A 22,115-nucleotide genomic window follows, 5' to 3' on the forward strand; every position below is an offset into this window, starting at 1 on the left:
TCCTCTCCACCGTGTACCGGTCCTCTCCACCCTGTACCACTCCTCTCCACCCTGTACCACTCCTCTCCACCCTGTACCGGTCCTCACTGACAGCTCCTCTGCCTGGAGTCCCGTCACAGCAGCCCTGCCCTTCAGGCCTCTCCCTGCTCGGGGTCTGCCTACCAGTGCCTCGCTTCACTTGCCCCTTTACAGCAGGCACATGGAAGCCCCCAGGTCTTAGGTCATGTTGCCATTACTTTGTTTTTGGTGTTTTGAAGTGTGTGGATTAATTAGGAGGGGTGATTCTTGTGTCAGCTCCATCCATCATATTGACCAAGGTTTTTAACAACTAAAAGTTTATTTTCTTGAGTGTGAAGTAGAATCCAAGTACATAAATCCATGTGCGTTAGCTTGTGGCTATCAGACATGCTCCTCCTGAGCCAGCTGCCAGTGTAAACACCGCAGAAGACGCCTGGGCAGGCTGCGGGCCAGCATCCGCATCCCAAGGGCCTGCCTCTTCCGTGTGGGCTCTCCCTGTCAGTCAGGCCTCGTGCTCTCAGGCTAGAAGTGATTGAATTTCCCAAATGTGCTGCTCCCGAAGGTTGTCTTTTAGACAGAAAGGTTAAAACCTTCGCAGGACGGTTGTAGCCTCACGTCACCCATGTGCACAGCCCACCATCCGTCAGAGAGCGCCTGTGGAGCTTTCTCCTGTGGTGTTGAGATGACGGTGACTTCAGTCTGCTGGCAGAAGAGGTGCTCACCGTGTCTTTACAGTGCGCAGGGCTTCTTGGTGAGCTATTGATTCTTTCCTTGTGGCTGGCACCATCTCTGGGAACATGGATCGATATCAGCAGAGCCTCTTTGTAATATTTACTTAAGACACTTTGTGCAGACATCTTCCTTTTTCTCTCCTGCCAAACCTGTGTGCTGGACCGTTGCAGGCACCCAAGCCAGCAGGAGTCCTCGGCCTTGTCCTCTGATCCCGGCCCCAGCTCCAGGTGGTGATGGGAAGGAAACAGACCTCGGGGGCAGGCGGACCTGGGCTCGAACGCAAGCTTGGCTGCCCGTTAGATGTGTGGCTTTGGGCAAGCGATTTAACACCCTGGAGGCTGAGTTCCTTCTCTACAGAGCAGCAATACCTACTTCAGAAGGTCGGTTTGAACCTAGCTAACAGGGAGAAGTCGCCCACTGCTTGGCCTAAGTTAGTGCTCACAGCGGCCCTCTCCCCCCTTACCGACCCTCTCTCGATCAGATTCTTTCAAAGCACGATTGTGCTTCTCGTCTAATCTGAGGGGCCTCTGGGGGGAGGCTGTGGCTATAGGTTTTAGTTACTTCATCACTGGGACGCAGTGCCTGATACCCATAGTTGTACAGAAGAAAGTTTTATTTTTGCTCACAGTTTGTAGATGTCTAAGCCCCTTGTCAGCTGGCTCCAAAGCAGGACAGGCAGAGGGAGGCTGCCTGTGGCGTGGTGGACAGGAAGCAGTGAGACAGCAGGAGCCATCCTTCCGGGCCACACCCCCAGTGACCCACGGCTTCTCCCTGGCGGCTTCTCCTTGCGGTATAAACTCATCAGTGGACTGATCCACTGGTAAGCCTTCGGCCCCTGTCTTAGTTACTTTTTACCCAGTGCTGGGACAGAATACCCAATACTCTAGATGAAGGAAGGAAAGGTTTATTCAGCTCATAGTTTATGGAGGTTTCAGTTCATAGTCAGCTGGCTCCAAAGCAAAAGGCAGCAGTTCATGGCAGCAGAAGATAATGAAAAGCAGAGAGGAGCAGCAGCTGCGGCGCCATTCAAGCTTTTCCTTCTACACCGGCGCTCTACCGCGAAGATCATAGCTCCTCCAAAGTGGTGCGGCTGTGGAGGCTGCGAAGGTCAAGCTCCTCCCAAGACTGGGACTGCTCCAAGGAAGGGGACAGGGCGGCCAGGAAGCCTTCCTCAACTACTTCATATACACTTTTCATGCAGAGTCACTCTGGGGCGGCCCATGGCCCGGGGTAGAACCAGTCGCACCCCAGGCAGGCCCAATGGCGCTGTAGCGTGGAACCAATTGCACCCAGGCGCCTGTCCAATAGCACCTCAGGGTGGAACCAGTCGCGGCCCTGCCCGCCAGTTGGGCTCTGCCCTCCAGTTCTTAAGTAACTGTCTTGTTACTTAAGAACCTCGCTTCTTTTAAAGAAGCTTATTTGGTGGTACTTCTGCCTTTTAAGGAGAAACAACCTGCATTTTATTATAAGAGAACATTTAAACGCACGGACCCCTGGGATAGGGAGTGGGGAAGGTGTAAATGTCGCTTCTCGGGCTGGGTTTATCTGAGAGGGTCAGGCAAGGCCGTGAGCCATGGAGAAGTAGCGGAGGTGTAGAACTGGCAAAGAACCCGTTGCCATCCGAGGAAGACCTGGATGTGTTCCTCAAAAAATTCACCACTCCTAGGATCCGCGTTACGGTGCCTCACAAGTCATTTATCTGGGTACTGTGGTACCGGTGTTTGTCTCAGAGCAGGCTGAGTTTTGCGAAGCAGGCTCATCCAGTGTGAGGGTGATGATAGCTTTGACTGTTCTTCAGTAGAGGAAGAGAACATTATGCAAACCGAACATAATGGGAGTTAGGGCTGTGCCTCCACATCAGTATCTGAGGCTCAGAGCACAAAAATAGCTTTTCCATTGCAGGCTAAGCCAGTAGCTTCATAGAAATAGCACTGAGAATCTAATTTAAAACAGCCATGACCCAGAAATTCAGAGACGGGCCTGACACATTGGCTTGTGTTCATCACTTTGAACATTTCCCCCCATCTTGTAGGAGCTCATATTCAGGGCCAAATTAGAGGGCCTGGAAGATGGTAATTGATGTTTTTGTTGGCCCTGGCTTAGCATTAGCACAAACAGAGAGAAATGTTTTAGTCTCAGATCTTTACACCCAAGAACCTCCCTCAGGGCGGCTCCAGGCCTGTGGCGCGTTGGTGGTGTGCAGCGGAAACTCCTGACGTCCGCCAGGATCCCCCTGCCTCTGCTGGCCATGGCCTCTGCGGAGGTGCTCACTTGGGCTCACTCTAAGGACCATCCTGGAGGCCAGGAAACCCTGATTTTAAGAAAAATTATGTTGCAGAAATAGTACCAGGGTTTCCTGGAATTGGATGATAATGTCAGGAGCCTCCAATTCTAAGACGGCTCAGACTTGCCTAGATCAGTGTTTTCCTGCAACAAGAAAATAAGTTACTTTGGGCTCCCAGCGTCGTCCTCCTCATCGGTCATCTTTGGCTGTGAACTCCAGGAGAGAATAGCTGTGTGCCCGGTGCATGGGGGTTAGCGTCAGCCAGCTCTGAGTGGCCAGCACGGCAGAGCTGCCCCTTCCGCCCACACCGTCCCCCTCCTGCCAGCTGTTCCTACTCAGCTGCTGCGCGTGCCCGTGCTCCTGGGTCCACGTGCCTGCGGCTCTGCGCCGGGCTGCTCCCCATGGCCTGCTTGCAGTCCGCCCGACCAGAGGGAGCACTTCCAGGTGTCACGAGGGCCCTGCAGTGCTGGGGCTGGGTGTAGTGCACTCTGCTTAGGGTCAGCCAGCTTGCCCACCTGAGACGCGTGCTGGCTGGCGCCTGTTCTGGTTTGTGGGGCTGCCTGCTCCTTGGTCCACTTGCGGCCCTTAATCCCTTTCCTTCCCATGTGTTTCTGGCTTTCTTGTTTCTGATGTCGCCTTATTTGGACTTGACTGCTGGGTGATATCTTCTCTGTTTCTCACTCTCACTCTCTCTGTCTTTCTGTCTCTGTCTCTGTCTCTGTCTCTGTCTCTGTCTCTGTCTCTGTCTCTGTGTCTGTCTGTTGGTCTCTCTCTCTCTTTCTCGCTCTCCCATTTTGAGACAGGCTCTTGCCCTGTGGTCCAGGCTGGCCTTGAACTTACTGTGCAGCCCGTGCTGCTCTCAAGCGCAGGTGATCCTCCTGCTGCAGCCTCCTCCCAGGTGCTGGGCTTGCAGGTGTGCGCCGCACGCCCGGCTCCTTACCTTCCTCAGCACTGCCCGCCCTGGGGCTCATGCGTTCATCCCCGGCTACAGAGCAGCTGCTCGCTTGGGCACCTGCATCCAGTTGTTAACCTTCGTATTTAGTCTCCTGTTGGTTTTTTCCCCCCTGAAATTCCATTGTGTTTAGGGTCAGATGAAACTCATTAACCTGAGACAGTGGCTTTGGGACCCTCCTCACCTGCCTGCCTCTCCCTGTGTGTGGTGTTCGGCTTGGCCCAGCTGTGCACATCCACCTGCCTGCCAGGGCTGTCCTCCCTGCCTTTCACACACTCTCTTGTGCCGGGTCATTCTTTTTTTTTTTAATTTATGTATTTGGTGCAGGGTCTCACTATGCAGTTTGGACTCGTAGTGATTCTCCTGTTTCAGCCTCCCCAGTGCTGTGATGACAGGCATGTGCCACCATGCCCAGTTTCGGTGCCCAGGAGGGTTCAGGGTGGGGCCAGCATGGCATGTGGTGTCAAGGCTTGAACCCTGGCTCTTGTGTTTGCCAGGCAGGTGCTTAGATCACTGAGCTATCTCCCCAGCCTCTCGTGCCTGGTCACTCTTATCAACCTTTGAGATTCAGTTTAGCGGCAGCTCGAGTCCCCACTGCAGTTGTGACTATTAACCACGTTCGCTGCTTTCATCCCGATTAGCCCTACAGGTGGGAGGCGGCACCAGCCTGCAGCCGGTCAGCTCTGTGATGTCAACAGAGTTGGAGGACTGCCCCATAGGACAGAGGCCCTGACTTTGTGGAATGTGACTGTTTTTATGTGCAGCAGGGTGTATTAGGAGTCTTAGTTATCATCATTAATGTGTCTGTGGGAGAGAATTAACACACACAACCACACACACACACACACACACACACACACACACACACACACAATCTGTGACCAGGCACACTGAGACCCAGATCTCTGTGGGAAACTTCAAATTTTACCAGAATACTTACGAAGTATATAATAGTATTTAATGAATTTCTGTTGAGCAAAGAATGCACATAGACTATGGAAAGCATACCCTAAAATATACTCAGAAGAAAGGCATAATGTGGTCGTGCTTTGTAGTAACTGCTGTAGAAAAAAATGTGGGCCTGGGAAATAAGATGGGAGTTACATTGTTAATCTCAGCTGCGTTTGGGTGAGTGAATCATTAGACCTCTCTGGGCTTCTAGGGCTTCCTTTGTCAAATGAAATGCTACATAATTGTCACTGCCTGTGAGACATTGGAGTGTCCTTCACTGTTAGGCCTAATGACAGATGACAGGGGTGAGTCTGGGACTGTCCTTTTGGCCTTGCCATGCGGTATGTTCTTGACGTACCCTCAGTGCCCAGCAGAGCTGCAGAGCCAGGAGTGAGACCGGCGTTGCCTGCATCAGGAGCAGAAGGTCCAGGCCAGGTCGCAGAGCTGAGCCAGAGCAGAGGCAGGGCCAGCAGTCTGTGCCAGGCTGGCCTGAGGTCTGGGGACAGTGCGGGAGAGCCGGGCCATGATCTCCAGGACTGCACTGACCGACTTCTGTTCTCAGTTCCCACTGACTCAGGTTATCCGAGAATGGGTAGGAAGAGAGTTCAAACTCAGTGCCCAGAGCATGGGCAGGAGGAAGAGGAGGTTAATCCTGCTAAGCGAGAATGAGGTGAACTCAGGAGACAGCGAGGCCTCCATTCCAGGAAGAGACCATGCAGGGGCTGGCTAAGTCTTCAGCAAGGATGTCGCATTAAGTATTCCTGAATTCTGAAACCTGGACCAGATGATGCCAAGAAGGGACTCGCGCTCTGGTCTAGGTGAGCACACGTGGATCTTGAGGCCTTTGCTTTGGGGCCAGATATCGGCATGCAGTGCCAACCTAGGGGCCGAGGAAACTCTTCCAGGCTTTGAGCGTCCCCCTGAAAGAAGAGCTGCCCGAATTGGCTGTGGGTGCCAGGGTGTGGCCCGGCGGAGGCCTGTCTTGGACACCGCACAATTTGTACAAGCAGTGGGCTTATTCTCGCCTCGTTTTCCCGCTCTGTGCTGAGTTGCGAAAGCCACCAGGGATGGGCCTGGCGGGGTCCCGGCCATGCTCCAGGAATCCCAAGCCACAGAAACTTCGCTTCCTTCTACACTTCTGTCCACGGGAGCCCGGGGGCACATGTAAGCGGGACACCTCCTCTCGGGCTGGCAGGAGCCTTCTGCACAGGCGGCTTCTCTTGCCTCTCACCCTGGCTTTCTCAGGAGCCTCATGCTTCACCCCAAGTGCCACTTTTTCTTCCGTTTCTCTCTTTTTCCCCTTTCTTTTTCTCCTTGTTATCTCCCCTTTCTCAATTGTTTACCCCCTAAATCCCGCAATGTTTCCTATTGTGCGGTGTTTTTATTTTCAGATGCTTTGCACTCCTGGTATCCTGCTGAATAAGAACCGGGGTGGCTCGTATGCTTGTTAGGTACACAGGGAGAGATGCTCACAGGGGCCCCTGGTGCGCTGAATTCATTGGCAGGCTGCTGGGGTCAGGACCTAAGTTTTCGGATGTCCCTCCCAGCCTCTGTCCGGAGATCTTACTGCATTCGCTAACAGCACTGGAGTCACAAAGACCGTCAGGCTCTTCTCTGTGTGTGGTCACTGTACCGAAACAATGTGCTTGGGAAGCATCCCAGGCCTCTAGAGACACAGTCTGAGACCTACCGCGCTGCAGTCTCCTAACGAGAGGAGCGAAGCAGAAGCGAAGGCCGGCGCTGCGCATTTCAAATAATCCTTTCAAGTCTGTCACCTCCTACGAGCTCCCCAGAGACCCTTGGGGTCGGGGAGCCCACAGAGGCCTTGCTTTGCACCAGGCACAGGTGAGTCCTGGACAGAGGGGCGGAGGAGGCTCTTGATTGGCAAGCCTTCCTGTGACCACGCTTCCTGGAGACCAGGGAGAGAGAGTGAGTTGTTTCCATCCGATGTGGAAGTCCCTAGGGACCTGGGTGTGGACCAGGGCTCTGGGCTTGGTAGAGGGCTTTCTGTTTAGAGGCCGGGTGGTAGGGCAGGCCTTGGTCCTTGAAAGCAGGCCAGCTCTGGCTGGGCAAGTTGGGAGAACAGAAGTCTGGAAGGAAGGAAGAGGGCGGGGTGGGAGGTCGCCTGCGAAGACAGGGCAACTTCCTAGGGAGCAAAGGGGCCAGGAGCTGGTGGAGGCTCCAGCCAGCTTCTGAAGGGAGAGCAGCCTGTCCTTGCTGGCCGGAGGCCTCAGAGGTCTCAGGGTGTAGCTGTTCCTGATCAGAAGCCACAAGCACCTCTTGAACGCGATCTCCAGCGTGTGCAGCTTTTTCTGATGAGGAAAGTGTACCACTGCTGCTCTGCATTGATGGGTTTCCACTTCGAAGGATTTAAACAACCACAGACTGGAAATATGTGGGGGAAAGCTGTGAGCTGTGTCTGTAGTGAGCGTGCACAGACCTTTCTGTGTCTCTCTGTAGCACAGCCTGCTCCCAACATGGATGTTGGGGCTGTGCGTGGTGTGCTGATGTCTTACGGTGCAGGAGGGCGCGCGTAGGTTCTGTGTGAGCTTTGTGCCGTTGCCCACAGCGATGCAGACCCACGGGTCTCGCCGTCTGGAATCAGTCCCCCGGGCGCTGAGGAACAGCACTGTAGTGTATGCAGCCATTCTTAGGAATGCACACATTCAGCCTCGTTGCTTCACACGTGGGAAGCTGCGGCCCAACTTCCAAACAAAAGCGGTGTCACAGTGAGCGCTCCGCCTTTCATTTTATCTTTAAAGGCTGGAAAACCCAAATGCAGGTTGAAATTCAGCTTCACTCCTTCTAGTTAATCCTCCAAGTGGAGATGTCCGTGGCCGGCATTTGCCAAGGCAGCGGGGAAGCTGTCTCCTAGGTCTGGGACTGACCCCTGTGCTCTGGGCGTGTGTCCCCAGCTGTGCCTCGGGTGTGGGGCAGGAGGGGCTGTCTGTAGGGGTTTCCTGAGTACAGTGGCTATGGGCAGGAGGCTGGCCAAGCTCCTTCCTGGTGCTCGGGTTCGTGATTCCGTCTGCAGGCCCTGCTTCCATCCGTGGCTCCTTCTGAGGCCCAGCATGACCCCTATCTCAGCCTTGCCCTTGCCCTTCTGGTGGTCTTATGAGGCCCAGCAGCCCTTGGGCCCTGCAGATTGGGCCTAGCAGGCCAAGCAGAGCTGATTGGCGAGGAGCTCTTCCTGTTGGCTTGTCCTGGTTTCCTCCCTTCTTCCAAAGCAGACCTCCCCCATTAGACCTCCCCCACTCCAGTTGGTAGGGTGCCACTCGCCAACTTCGGATATCCCCCCCGGGCTGCCCGGCTGCCCATTGCCTCTGCCAGGCACCCTCCTGCTGTGACGCCCCTTGCCTTTCCGCCCAGAAGCAGCATCTTCTCCTGCATGCGCTTGGCTTACTTCTCACCTCCCCAGGTGTCTGTGAGGAACTCTAGAGTGAATCCAACCCTGGCTGGCTTTAGGATCCTTTCCCAGACCTTTCCTGGCCCCTGGAGCAGGGGACCCAGGCAGGTGTGGGACCCCACTAGTCTCTGTCCTGAGTGAAGCCCTGGGAAGAGGCCCAGCCTGCTGTGATAGGGGCTGTCAGGAGCTCCAGCCTGGGTTCCTGGTGGTCACTGACTGTATCTACCCTGAGTTTATCATCCCCTGCCTGTTCTGTTTCTAGCAGGATCTCTGGATCCCCACATTTGGGGACCGTGCTCTGTGTCCACGGGTGCAGGCCCCACTTCTCTAGTTCCTTATTGCCTCAGAGCAGCCTCTGCAAACCACACAGGTCTTCATCTGTGGGAGAGTGGATGGGTGAGCAAAATGTGGACTAACCATACAGTGGGACATTGTACAGTCTCCAAAAAGGATGAAATTCCGACATGTGCTTCCACGTGGATGAGCCTTGAAGACCTTGCTGGGGAAGTAGGCCAGACACAAAAGGACACATGCTGTAGGGTTGTCCTGGGAGGCACTCAGGGTGGCCAGGTTCCCAGAGACAGAGGGTGGACTGGTGCTGTAGGGGCTGGAGAGTGGGCTGGGGGCTGCAATTCAGGTGGAGGTCAAGGCATGACAGTCACGCAACAACGTGAATGCTCTCAGTACCGTTGAAATGCACATGCACCCCTGTGTAGGGCAGTGATGGTGAACGCTTCAGAGCTTTTGAGGATACAGGTGGCCTGCTGAGGCACATGTGTGATACGCCCTGACATGGAGGCTTGAGACCACCGCTTTACATTCTCCTGGTGCGGTGGCTACACTGGCTGGTGGGCCCCCTCCGGGCCCTTGTGCAGTTGCAGTTTGGTGGCCATGGGATGGGGATTGCCGGGAGCCTGCCTGGCTGCACCTGCAGGAGGAAGCCTGGTGTGGCTTCTCCACAGGGATCATAACAGGAAGGGGGTGAAAGAGGTGTGTCCATCATGGGGTGGGGTTGGGGTGGGGTTGGGGTGGGGTTGGGGTGGAGCTGGGATGAGGGTGGGGTGGAGCTGGGATGAGGGTGGGGATGGGAATCCTTTGAGTTGTTTGTGCCATTGCTTCTGCCATGTTGAGCTGTCAGGGAAGCCTCAGGGCTCACTGGATCCAAGGCCAGGGGCCCCACTGCTGATGAAGGAGAGGCGAAGAGGCTTTCAGAAGAGCAGGGTTGGAGACAGTCTCGACACCCTTTCTCCTGAGAACCCCAGCCTGGAGTGTGACTGCAGGGGGCCTGGAGTTCAGGTGAGAAGGGGCTTCAGAGGTGTGCACCTCCTTGACAACCACTCTGTGGAGAGCCAAGCCCTCATCAGGTGTGAAGCTTGGAGGGGCCTGGAAACCTCCAGCTAGCAGGGACTTGTGCTACACTCCAGAGCCAGAGAAGCAGAGCAGGAGCAGAGAGGTCCACAGCTGGCCTCCTGGCTCCCTGGCCTGAGCGAGATGCCTGTGTGGGCTCAGAGTGTGGAAGAGGAGGGTGCTGGTAGGCATAGTGAGGTGGCGAGCAGAGCCGGGGCAGGGGTGTCCCGCTGGCACCCCGGGTGGCGAGAGTCCTCACTTTGCTGGACTGGATCCACCAACTGCATGTAGGGGTCCCTGGGGGTCCCTGGCCTCAGAACAGGATCCTGGTAAGACTAGGACATGCGGTCCCCAGAGTCCAGAGGAGGGAGTGCAGGGAACCCACAATCACAGAGCTCAGCTGGAGAGGCAGAGACCTGAAATACAAGTTAAGGTTCAGAAAGCAAATCCAGTGGGCACCCCAGCCACTGTGCCCACCACATGCTTCCAGCGAGACTTGACTTATGTGCAAAATTCTTTTAATGCCATTTGTGGCCTCATAATGCAGTATAATAAGGACTCAGAGACATAAATATTGTCTTCTGTGCTGATATCTGTGTTTGAGACCCGGAAGTTAAATAAATGCCAAGGTTTAAAAAAAAAAAAAAAAAAAAACAACTGATTTGTAAATAGCACCTTCATCTAAAAAAATCTCTAGTTTTGTGACTGTTCAGGTCATTGTCAATTTGTATGTGTATATGTTTGCGAGATTCTGTGGGGGTGGCCGTGAGGAGAGAAGAAAGCAAGCTCTTGTTCTCTTCGGTGCAGCAGCCCTTGCCTGCACCCACAGGGCTGTGGTCACCAACAGCCAGGCCCACGGCGCATAATGTGGGGCACGCACGCATCTCCAGCCGCTTCTGAGCTGTGTCTGCAGCTCGTGGCCCATTTGGACAGCCAGAAAGGACAGCTGCCGTCGCGGTGCTCCGCCAACGGACGTTGTGTCTGCTTGCTGAGTTGAATGAGGTCATGTAGGAGAGGCTCTTTCCTACTGCCGTGGACCGGCACATGACCCACTTCCACAGAATTCAGCTGAAAGCGCCTGACTTGCTGCCCATGGCTGCCCAAGCAGATGCCACCTCCCCCGAGGTCTTCCCCTGCGAGCCCAGGGCGTGGTGCCGCCCACGCGCAGCCTCCCAGTGTGCTTGAATGGAGGACAGTGTCTTTTACTTTTCTTTTTTTTTTTTTTTTTCTCAAAGTTTTATTGACAAACAGATAGCAATGAGACAGTTTCAAATCATATCGGAAGGACAGTTTCAACAAATAATACACTGCATATATTCTTCTTAGTGGTTAATTGCTCTACAAGATGCGGACTTGTGATCCCATTTACAAACACCATTAGAACAAATCATTCTATTCATTAAGAGAATACAACTATATATCTATCCCAACCTCTTTGAATACACATATACAAAATGGACATTCATCGGTATACCCCATTTTTCCTAAGTTCCGTTATTGAATATTATAGGTGTGTAAACTCAGCAAAATATTCTAAAAGAGTCCAGTAGCCCATAATAGCATTGGGTCTTATATTTAACTGGCAATGTCAGAAATTATTGACCTGAGTCCCCCACAGCTCAACCCAACAGCATGGCTTTATTTCTTATATTTCGACATCATACTTTTCTACTGGATGGTTAAGACCAAGGTAAAGCAGGACCTATGCAACAAGAGTTGTAGCTTTTTGGTCTGAGAAGGTCAGTGAAATGCCCTCAGGATTTGTCCTGAGATCCTGTACCTCAGATTGTAGAACCTTCATCAGTGCAGCCATGTGGATGAGTCACGGCCAATGCGTCTTTTACTTTTCATTGTTGGTTTGTTTCCTTTGGCCTTCTCTGCGATGGTCAGGAATTTCTAGTAAGGACCATCTGTTATCTCCTCTGCCATCTTACAGGTTCAGTAGGTGTGAGAACCTTACTTAGGCTTAGTCCAGTTGGGCTGCTAACATAAAATACCCTGGAGTGGGAAGTTCATGGATCTGAAGCCTGGGGACCCAAGACCAGGGCAAGGGCTGGCTCCGCCCCATGCGTGAGCCCTTCTCTGTGTGCGGTCAGCAAGCTCAGAGGAGCTTATAAGGGTGCCCCATCCGAGGAGTCCTCGGGCCTGACCGCCTCTTAGTACGATCACAGTGGCGACGAAGTCTCAGCCTGGGGTTTGTGCGGGAGGAGACCAACATTCAGACCGTGACAGTAGCTCATGGGCCTCCGTCCATACCCGAGGGCCTGGAGGCTCGGGCTTGAAGTAACTTGTTCCACATCATACAGCTTGTCAGTGGCGAGGCAGGGAGTCAGACACAAGCCTCCGACTCTGCTTCCCGCTCCGCCTCCGCTCCTCAGGCCTCCCGCCCCGTGGTCTCCTTGGAGCTCCATGCTGAGTACAGCACTGCAGCAGTGTCTGTAGCCGTCCCTGACTGAACGAGGTGGGGGTGCCGCAGGGATTTGCGCTGGAACATTTGGCCAGTGCTCTTCAAAGCCCAGCGCCCGAGGATGAGGTCTCGGCGACCCTTCAGCAAGTGGTGGCCTACTGCAATCCGAATGCAGCCTGTGGGGCCTGTGCGGAGGAATTACACATGGAGCGCTAAGTGCTCTTCCTGGGCTGCTTAGCCACCTGCCTCCTCTCAGGACACCAAAAGGGATCACGTAGTAATTAAGACATATTGTTTGACCAGTTTTCATAGCATAGGGATTAACTTCGGGCCCCCTTCCCCAATAGTTAGGTCTGGAGAGAGACACCCTCATGGTGCTCTCGACTTCCAAGCCTTGCTGCCGCCGTTGAGGGGCCGCTGGCCTGCCGGGAGCGGGGCAGAGGTTTATGCGTTTCAGATGTGGGGCCTGGATCAAGGCCCTCGGCTCGCCCTCCCCCCATCATTTTTGTGCTTTCCTTGGAGAATTTAGAACCCAAGTCCAGGAGCCACCATCTGGCAGCCCCCCAGGACCTTGGAGGAGACGATGCCCTTGCTGCGGGGTTTTGTTCCACCCCTGAGGAGCCCACAGGACACCAGTGCCGGGGCAGGCGTGAAAGCAGGCCTTGTTGCAAGCCTCGGTGCCCACGAGGGCCAGGGCGGGCTGAATTCTCTGGGCGGTGGGAAGCCCTGGCTCATGCTTTGTGCTGCTGCTGAAATGGGCGGGCAGGCTGAAGAAGCAGAACTATGGGGGGTCTGGGCCTGCGGCACGAGGGGCTGCGGCTGCCCTTTGCTTCCCCACCAGCTCTAGTCACTGCCCTGCCTCCGCTGGGCTCATCACAAAGCCTTGTGCCCCCCCTGGCTCTGCACCCCTTGAGGACCCCAAGAAGCTCCTCCTGGCCTGGGGCCTTCTTGGTGTCTCTTCCCTCCGCTTCTCTCCTCCCTTCTCCTCCCCTCCCCTTCTGCTGTAATGGCTTCCACCCCAACTTGGGTTCCCTGTGGCTTTTCCCTCTCCCTTCTGCATTCACGCCCCAAGCCCCAGTTTCTCGCCCCTGCCTGCCTTATGCGTCTGGCTTCTCTTAGCTGTTTCCACTTGGAGGCACCTCAGACACGACCAGCCCAGCGGGTGACACAGGCTCCCATGCCTGCCTGCCCCTGGGGTTAAGCTATTCAAAGTGCCAGATTCTCTTTGCCCTGAGACCTCTGACTTCTGTCTCTGCCCTTTGTCCTGCTCTGACCTCTGCCCTGGCAGTAAGCACGGTGTAGTGGAAAGGACGAGATGTTTGAGACCAGGTTGGTTCTGATGGCGCCGTTCCCGGGTTGGGCCACACTTCAGTGCCAAGTCACTGTCTACAGAATAGGCACAGCCAGCTCCCCGCCATCTTGGAGCAGGCTGGCTCAGCCTCAGCATCGCTTGCAGTGTGGGTTCGATCGTTCGTGGGAATGGGTGGTCCTGGGTGTTGGAAGTTAGCAGCACCCCGGCCCTGCTTCTCAGATGCCAGCAGCAGCCCACACTCCTTTTGACAACTGAACAGTGACTCCAGGCCACCCAAGTGTCCCCTGGAAAGGCAGTCACTGCTGGCTGAGAACCACTGGTCCAGAGCCAGGCTCAGGCTTGGGTTATGGTAGGCAAGCATGGACCCACAAGGTCAATCAGGTTTTCAGTCAGTGCCATTTGTGCAGAGGGCTGTGTCACTTGGTCACCCCCTCTCCTGATTCTCTTTGATTCTCCAGGTGCTGTGCCGAACTGATTTGAGCTCTGATGGGTACAAGGCCGTGGGCCGGGAGAGGATGAGCAGGGTGCACACTGGACCCTGAGACTGGCAGGGGCACCTGACTGCCTTCCCGGGCCCCCCACTGGAGGGGCCCCCCAATGTGGGCTCCATTCCTTTGTGAGGAGAGGCCAGGGCCTGAGGGTAGAGGCCCTCGTCCTGCCAGGCAGAGGGACAGCGGAGGATACCCTGGAGAAGAAAGGCCTTGCACGCTTGCTTTGGCCAAGGGCAAGAAGTCACTCCAGCCATGGCCCATGGGGGGCTCTGTCCCCCCAAGAGGACTGCTGGTGTTCCAGGGAAAGAACCTGTGACTTCAGCTTGTCCCTGAAAAGGGTGCACACTGCCACACAGCTACTCAGGAGGCTGAGGCAGGAGGACTGCAAGTTGGAAGTCAGCCTGGGCAGCACGGCAAGAGCCTATCTCAAAAGTCTAAGGCTAAGGCTATCGTGCAGTGGTGCAGCCTTGCCTACCATGTGCAAGGCCCTGGGATCAATCCCCAGAACTGACGAGGAGGGAGGAAGCTGCTGTGTTCCCAGAGGCAGGCAGCCAGAGTCCTGCAGAGAGGCTGGCAACAGAACCAGACAACACCATGTCCAGTATTAAGGTGGGTGGGGGCTCTGGCTGTGGGTTACAGGGCTCTGAAGCACACTGCCACGCGGGTTCTGGAGGAAGCTGTGAGTTTCTGCCCCCTGCTGGTGGCTTGTGGGAACCTCAGGGTCCAGTTTGTGTTTTCCAGGAGGACACCTCTTGCCCCTATCACCTGTGACTTCCCCAGTGCACTCATCCTGGGTCCTTTTTTCTATTTTGAGAGATGCTGTTTTCCAGGCGTTGGTGGCTGAGGCCAAAGTGTTGACATCATGGGGTCGAGGTGGGGTTCCAGGCTGGAAACCATATGCTTCTCCTGTGATCTCCAGGGACAAAATGAGCAAGCACATCTGTGTTCTTCTCCTATGGGGCCACAAATCCCATAGGATTTGGGAGGACTCCCCTCCGTCGCCCATCGACCTCTCCAAATCCAGCTTTACCTGCAGTTACTCTGGCATTGGGTTAGTAGCATGGGAATTTTGTGGGGACACAAACATTCAGATCATAACGGGAGAATCCCGCTCAGGGGATTAAGGGGACAGGATCCGATCCCAGGGCTGGGCACAGGCATGGTCATATGAGATATGGTCAGAAAAGGTGGTTTGTGTTTAAAAGTCTTATTACAGTAAAAGACACTTTGCTGTCTGCCCCACTCGCAGTATTCAGTTTCTCTTCCAGCGTGTTTATCCCAGTCTTCCTGCCACCGTCTGAAGTAGTTCTGGAAGTCCTCCTTTGTGCAGGTCCTAGCCGCAGTGTTACGACTGCTCCCATGCCCTGGGTCCATTCGAGTACTCATGTCTTGTGACCACTTTGATTTGGAGAAGAGTCAGAAGTTGGGTGTGCTGAGCCTTGTGCACAGGGTGGGTGAGGGCACGTCGTCCTGCTCACGAGCCTGCTCGGGCTGATGGCACTTGGCAGCAGCATTCGCTAAGTATTTGACCACACCTCGTAAAGGGACTGTCTGTAAGTTAGGCAGGACAGAGACAGGTTCTAGAAATGGAGTCATCGCAGGTTCCTTGTGTTTCTCCAGCTCCAGGGCTAGGGCTCTGTAACTTCCTTTTGAGTAGAGAGGGTGTGTGTTTGAAAGGCTAGAGCAGGAGCAGCGGGGAACAGAAAGCAAGAGAAGGGAAAGTAGCCCAGCGGGGTACCTGCCGCGGAGCAGCTTAATACGAGGGGATATGAATGCTGCCCTTTTATAGGCGAGGAAACAGGCTGAGAGACTGCTGCTTGCTTACCCAGTTTCTGTAGCATCTATGGCAGTGTTAAGAACATGGCGTGGGGGGCTGGTGAGATGGCTCAGTGGTCTAAAGCACCTACTTGGAACAAGCTTGGCAAAGCACAGGGACCGCGGTTCGATCCCCCAGCACCACATGCCAGCCAGCCCCGCCCCCTGGTGGGTTGAGCTGGCCACATACACACACATACACACATAAACAAATGTAAAAAAAAAAAAATTAAAAAAATAAAATAAAAATTAAAAAAACAAACAAACATGGTGTGGATACGCCATAAGATGCTGTGGTAACTGGAAGAAAAATTTAGGGCTGGAAGTACACACAAGGCCCTGGGTTTGAGCTCCAGCTCCACAAAACAAACGAAACCCAGGATCAAAACTTAAAATCAGGTTTCTTTGGCTGAGGCTTTGATCTGTTGGCCAGTGTGCGTTCATCCCCCTGTGAGAGGTAAACAGAGCCTGACACTGAAGCTATGAGGAGAGATTTTCATTGGTAATGGCTGTTGCAGTGGGGAGAAGCGTCAGGTGTGAGCTAACTCACTTCGATGTGTGGAGAAGGGACTTAGGTTGCTGTGGGGTCGGGAAGCGAAAGATGACACAGAGCGGAAGCAGGCTCGCTTGGCACAGCACCTGCTTGGACCTCGGGCTGGCACTTATCCAGGTTCTTGCCCGCCTTCTTCCGAGCCTGGGCAGGGATCCTGTCTGTCTTGAGGGGCTGGTGAGCTGGTGAACTCTTCAGGCAGCCATGCCTGTCTCAGGCAGGCATCCTAAGGGGGCACTGTCATGCGCGGGCGCTGGGTCTGGTCAAGAAGCCCACTCGGGGCCTGCCTGGAATTCGGTCACTAGTTTGAAATTAAGGAAATGGACACATGGCGAAATGAGTTTTAAATAATCAGGACCCAAATTCATGCCAGAAAGTGGAAGATGAACTGTCACAGGGAGGGCCTGGGCCGTTCGTTGAGCTGGAAGCAGTGCTGATGAGATTTGAAGGTGCGAGCAGCTTATGCTGAGGTTTAATATTTTACAGATGGTATTTCCTGTCACACGGCTGAGCTAAATACCACACATGTTTGTGATTGAACGTTATGGGCTGCGGAACATACGTGTTCATAGCATGGCTCGGGCAGCCTGGGGACCCTTCTCCATGGCCCCCGTGGACAGGGTTTTTGTTTTCCTCAAAATCTTATGTTTCCTCTCTGTCTCACACAGATGCTTTCCTCTTGAAAGGGAAAACTTCTATCAGAATAACGCTTGAAATCCTCGGGTGCCAAAACTTAGGACTCCTGGCCCGGGGGCCGCCGAGTGGCCGAGCACTGGCCTGGCACATTCGCCCTCCAGGCTCCATTCCCGGCGCTGCCCCCCTGAAAGCTACTCTTCACCATGGGCCTTTACACACCTGCCTGCCTGATTTTGGCTTCGCTTCCCTGATACGCATTTGGGAATAGCGGTGAGGTATCTGGGCTGCGGACCTCAACTGTACCAGAGAAGGCAGGGCCGTGCGCATGCAGCTCGGGTCTAGTTGCTGAGTTGCTCTGGAGGAGTCTGAGGATTCCACGTGCGGGGAGCAGCTCAGGTTCTGACGTGAGACAGTCTCACGTCATGGACTCTGCAGCACCATTCTGGAGGAGAAGGTCGCAGGCATAGAAGACTGACTTCAGCCGTGTGTGAGGGCCAGCTCGTTCCTGTGACTGCATGTGTGCTCCTGAGGCTGAGGAGGCTTCGGCCCACCCGGGCCTGCTGGCTTGGGGCAGAGGCCAGGGGCCCTCGGGGGTTTGGTGAGGACCTGGCGCTCTGCCGAGCACCTCCTCGGCACGGCCCGCCCTCAACATCTGGCGAATGGAGAGAACCAGATGTGAGGACCATATTAGAGGATGTTCTCCTCTCTCACACACACACTGAAGCGGGGGCAAAGTCTTCGAGTGAAAACAGCCCGGGTCGCTGCTTCTCCAGCCCAACACATCCAGTCAGATTTCAGCAGTCCATGGGAGAAGGTAGAGCTTCCGATGTACATTTCGTAGAATGGTCTCTGAAAAAGCAAAGGAGAAGCAGTAGCGTGGAGGAGGTTGGAGGCTGGTGTGCAGGGGGGACCCAGACAGTGCCCAGAGAATCCAGCAGCACAGCAGGCCGGCTGCAGGGGAGCGAGGCCCCCATGACTCCTGCCGACCGCAGCTTGGGCAAGTTGGTCGGGGTGGGAGAGCCAGCCGAGGCCGACAGGGAGGGTCGGAAATAGGGCCGGCTGTGTGGAAGCCATGCTCAGGGGTGACCGATCGGTGCCAGCTGTCCTTGGGCAGCCTCCTCGAGGGAAGATCCCGCAGCTTCATGGTCCCGCAGCCTGGCGTCCAGGCAGATGTGAGTGGTGGCCTCGGTGGGGAAACAGGTTCTGCTTGGCTGAGAGCTCGCTCCGCCCTGCTTAGATAGCTCCTGCCTCCAGGGAGGGAGGGATGCTGCTAGCTTGGTGCTGTTTGCTTGTTTTGTTTTGTTTTTTTCCAAGTATTGTTTTAGTTCCAGAAATCAAACTCAGGGTCTCTCACTTGCCAGGCAGGCGATGTGCTTCATCCCTGGCCCTAGTGCTGTTATTTTAGTGCCCAAGTGAGCACTCTGGTGCTGTTTCCTCAAATGGGTGGGGGTGGGGAGATGGGCCAGGGTGATAGCTCAGTGGCACAGTGCCTGCCTGGGGAGCGCAAAGTCCTGAGTTCAATCCCTGGTGCTGAAAAAAAAAAAAGGGTTAACATTTCTTAAAGGGGGCTAGGAGTGCAAGTGCTCAGAAACCGCAGGACGTGTGACGCCAGGGGGTCACCAGTGCTTCCTGGGCCCCAGGGGTGCTGGACTTCGGGATCAGATCAACCTGCTCAGAGTTCAGGCTTTGGCTCTTAACTGGCTGTGTGTCTTTAGGTGAGTAGTTTCACTTGTCTGCACTTCAGCTCCTCCTGGTACAAAATGGTGACTTGTGGGTAGTAAGTGAGATGGTGCCCAGCCAGCCCCTGGCATGCCAGGAGCATTTTCTAAATGTTTGTTAGTCTGGTTAAGTGGGCAGAATCCTCCAGTTTCTTTCTACCTCTAAAATTCAGTGGTTCTTCGAACTGGAAGACGGTATATAGATATATCCTGAGAAAACTACAAAGGCCAAATTACTTAATGAAAAGTATTGAGATTTGAAATTATGTCAGGCATTTGTAGGACGAGTGGAAAGTAATCACAATTCCTCTTGACAAGGCTTTCCTCTGACTCCAAGAATATATGACATTTTCCTATGATGAATAGAAAGGTTTTATCCTCAGTTCTTTTTGGTGAGGCCACTTTTTCATACCACTGCTTCTTATTCATAAGGTTTATTATAATGCTTTAAGTACTGTTTAAGGTATTGCTATTTGTGATTTACTTTGTTAGGTAATGTGGGGCCAGTTCATGGCCATCTCCGTAGTAGTCCTTCTAGATCTCTGATGTTCCTCAGGTGGAAGGAGGAGGGCTGACTATAGGAAGGTGGGCAAGCCCAGCCTTCATGCGTGTTTGCCGTGGTCTCGTCTTCTCTGCTGTGGCCGCTCTACCGTGGCCTCTCTGCTGTGGCCTCGTCCTCTCTGCTGCCAGCTCACCTTGGGCACGTTTCATACTTCTGGCAAGAGGGGCTCGCCAGCCTCTTGCTGCGTCCAGGCGTGTGCGGGCTTCCACAGGCCATGGTCCCTCAGGCTGAGGTTGGCTTCTCACGTCCACCTGCTCCACTAGACGTCCACTCCTAGTTTGTTCCTGAATGAAGTATATTCTTTTTTCACCTCATTTTACTTTAAAATTTAGTTTATTAGTACCCATATGTAGTGTGTAAAGTTTACCTTCTCGTGTGGGGTTGTACAAGCACACAGCATACCCCAGTTTCTTCTTCTCCTTCCTTCCACCGCCATCTCTCGATCCTTCCTCCCCTCCGTCCCTCTGTCTGCCTTCCGTTTTGCTGCTGTCTTCACCCTGGTTTCCTCTTTAAGAGCAGCACTGCGAGACGAAGCAGCTGTGCCTGACTGTGTCACTTACACTTACGGTCTCCAGTGCCTCCGTGGTCCTACGGATGACCCAAGTTCGGCCTTCCTTACGGCAGGCGAGCGCGCCACGTTGCCGTCATGTGTGTTGCTTCTGCTGCTGTAAACATGAGTGTCCGTGTCTCTGTGTGAGGTGAGGCCTTCCACTGTTGCCGGAAGACGCCTAGGAGAGGGGTAGCTGGGTCAAGTGGAGCTTCTTTTTTCTTTTTCTTTTTGTATTTTAGGGAAGGGTCTACAGGGTGTTCAGGGTCTCACTACTGGATCGGACTCGTAGTGAACCTCCTATTTTCAGCCTCCCAAGAGCTGGGATTACAGGCACACGCCACCACGCCCAGTCTCAATTGCTGTCTCAGTGCACCCCGGGGGATCGAACCCCTGGCCCCCTTGCCTGCTTGCAGGCGCTTTAATCTGCTGAGCTATTCAGCCGGCCCTATTTTAGTTTTTCTGTATTCCCTCCATACTGACTTCGGCAGTGCTTGTACTACTCCCGCCAACAGTGTAGGACTCACTGCGTTCTGATACCGCTTTCCAATCACACAGCTGTAAATAACTATTAACCATCTCAAAGGAAAGCAGATGTTCTCCTTAAAAGTCTTCCTCAGAGGCTGGGGAGATAGCTCGGTGGTCTAAGTGTCTGCCTAGCAGGAGCAGAGATTTGGGCTCAATCCCCAGTACCGCACGCCATGCCAGCCCTTGCCAAGCTGGCCACCAAGACCGAGTATGCTGGTGCCCACCTGTAATCCCAGCACTGGTGAGCTGAGACAGGAGGATCATGAGTCTGAGAGACCCTGTACCAAATAAATAAATAAATAAATAAATCTTCCTCAGAAATGGTTCTTTAGGAAATTCCATGACAATACATTTTCCTTTCTTCTCTGTGTGTTTCACTCTGGGTCTTGATGTCTGGCCCTGGCTCAGCATTGCCTGGAGAGAGAGAGTGTGTGTGTGTGTGTGTGTGTGTGTGTGTGTGTGTGTGTGGAAGGCTCAGCCCACTCTGGGGGCAGGGCTGGCACATCATGTGGTGCCAGGGATCGAACTGTGGTCCCTGCGCTTGTCTAAGCTTGCATAAGCAGCTGCTTTGGACTCTTGAGCTATCTTGTCAGCCTGTGGAATTGTTTTCTGAAGATGTCAGCAAAATCTAGATGGACTGAAGACAGACTGGAGAGGCTGACCCACTTGCAAGGTGGGCGGGGTCCAGGGCTGCGGGAAGAGCCAGAGCCTCAGACTGGGGGACTCGGGGCCTGTGGGTGAGATGACATGGTGGGCAGCCAGGGCCGTGGGTTCCCAACTCCACAATGACTGGACTCTGGCCCTGAAGTCAATGTCCAAGCACTGGGTTGGCTCTTGAGTGTTGGGAGGTTTCAATGAGATGTCACTACTGCAGCGCTCTGCCAGTGGTTGGACTTAGAGCCCTCTGGGAGAAAGAGGTCCCAATCCTGGCACCACGCACGTGCAGTGTGCCAAGGCCCAGGCTGAAAGGGGAAGGGCAGTCAGCTAGAGGGAGAGAGGAAGGCAAAAGGCGGAACAAAACCGCCCTTGAGGGAGGAGCCAGGGCCTCGGCTGCCCATGCAGAGTGCATCACGTGCCTGCCTTTGGCGCAGGGACAGAGGTCTGGGGCCTTAGCGGATGTGGCGCCTGCCGCTTGGGTGCATGGAGCTCTCATCACCCTGGCTGAGTGCCCTCTGGGTAGACTGCATGGATTTGGGGTCTAAGGTTGCCGATTGTTGTTTGTAAGTTGTGATTTTAAAAAGCTTGGGGCTGGTATGAAGTAATGGGATGGATTTCTTTGCCTGGCTTATGAAGTTGAGTTTGTCAAAAAGCAAAAACTAAAGAAGCCCCTCTGCTCCACACTGCGTGGTCCACACGCCTCATTGCCTCTGGTGTCCTTCGAGTCATTTCAGCTTAGCCTGTTGTCCAGTCAGATTGGACAGCATCGACTGTTCACGCCCCAGCGATTCCCACACGGAGGTGTATACTCAAGAGAAGTGGGCTGCAAAACTAACATGCAGGCTTTCTTAGCAACATTATCTGCAAAAAAGCTGAGATGTGAAACAGGCCACGTGTCTGCCATGCCGAAAGGATTCACAGAGCGAGGTACAGCCACACATGGAATGTGATTCAATCGTAAAATGGAACGAAGCGCTGGATCACACATGCTCCATGGAAGCGTGGTGGGGGGAGCCAGGCCCAAGAGGCCTTCCGCTGTATGACCCCCTGCTGGGAGGTGGCCAGAAAAGGCAAGTTCACGGAGGCAGAAACCAGATTAAGTGGCTGTCAGGGCCTGGAGGGAGGGGGCAGGCCGGGGGTTTATTGGGGTGGGGAGGAGAACATTCTGGAATGAGATCCTGGTGGTGATGCCTGCATAACTT

General features: G+C 54.2%; 1 protein-coding gene across 2 annotated transcripts in view; it reads left to right on the forward strand.

The window, feature by feature from the left end:
* The window catches only part of Ston1 (stonin 1), a 54,268-nt gene that overhangs the window by 15,612 nt on the left and 16,541 nt on the right, over positions 1-22,115 (forward strand). The window contains exon 1 of one of the 2 annotated variants that reach the window (XM_023711218.1): positions 6,541-6,782. The exons of the other annotated variant lie outside the window; for it this stretch is intronic. The gene's annotated coding sequence lies outside the window, so the exon portion shown is untranslated. Of the gene's footprint in view, positions 1-6,540; positions 6,783-22,115 lie in introns of those variants that run through there. 2 annotated transcript variants of the gene reach the window in all.

This window comes from Octodon degus, unplaced genomic scaffold (assembly GCF_000260255.1).
Source record: "Octodon degus isolate 3935 unplaced genomic scaffold, OctDeg1.0 scaffold00020, whole genome shotgun sequence".
Taxonomy (NCBI): domain Eukaryota; kingdom Metazoa; phylum Chordata; class Mammalia; order Rodentia; family Octodontidae; genus Octodon; species Octodon degus.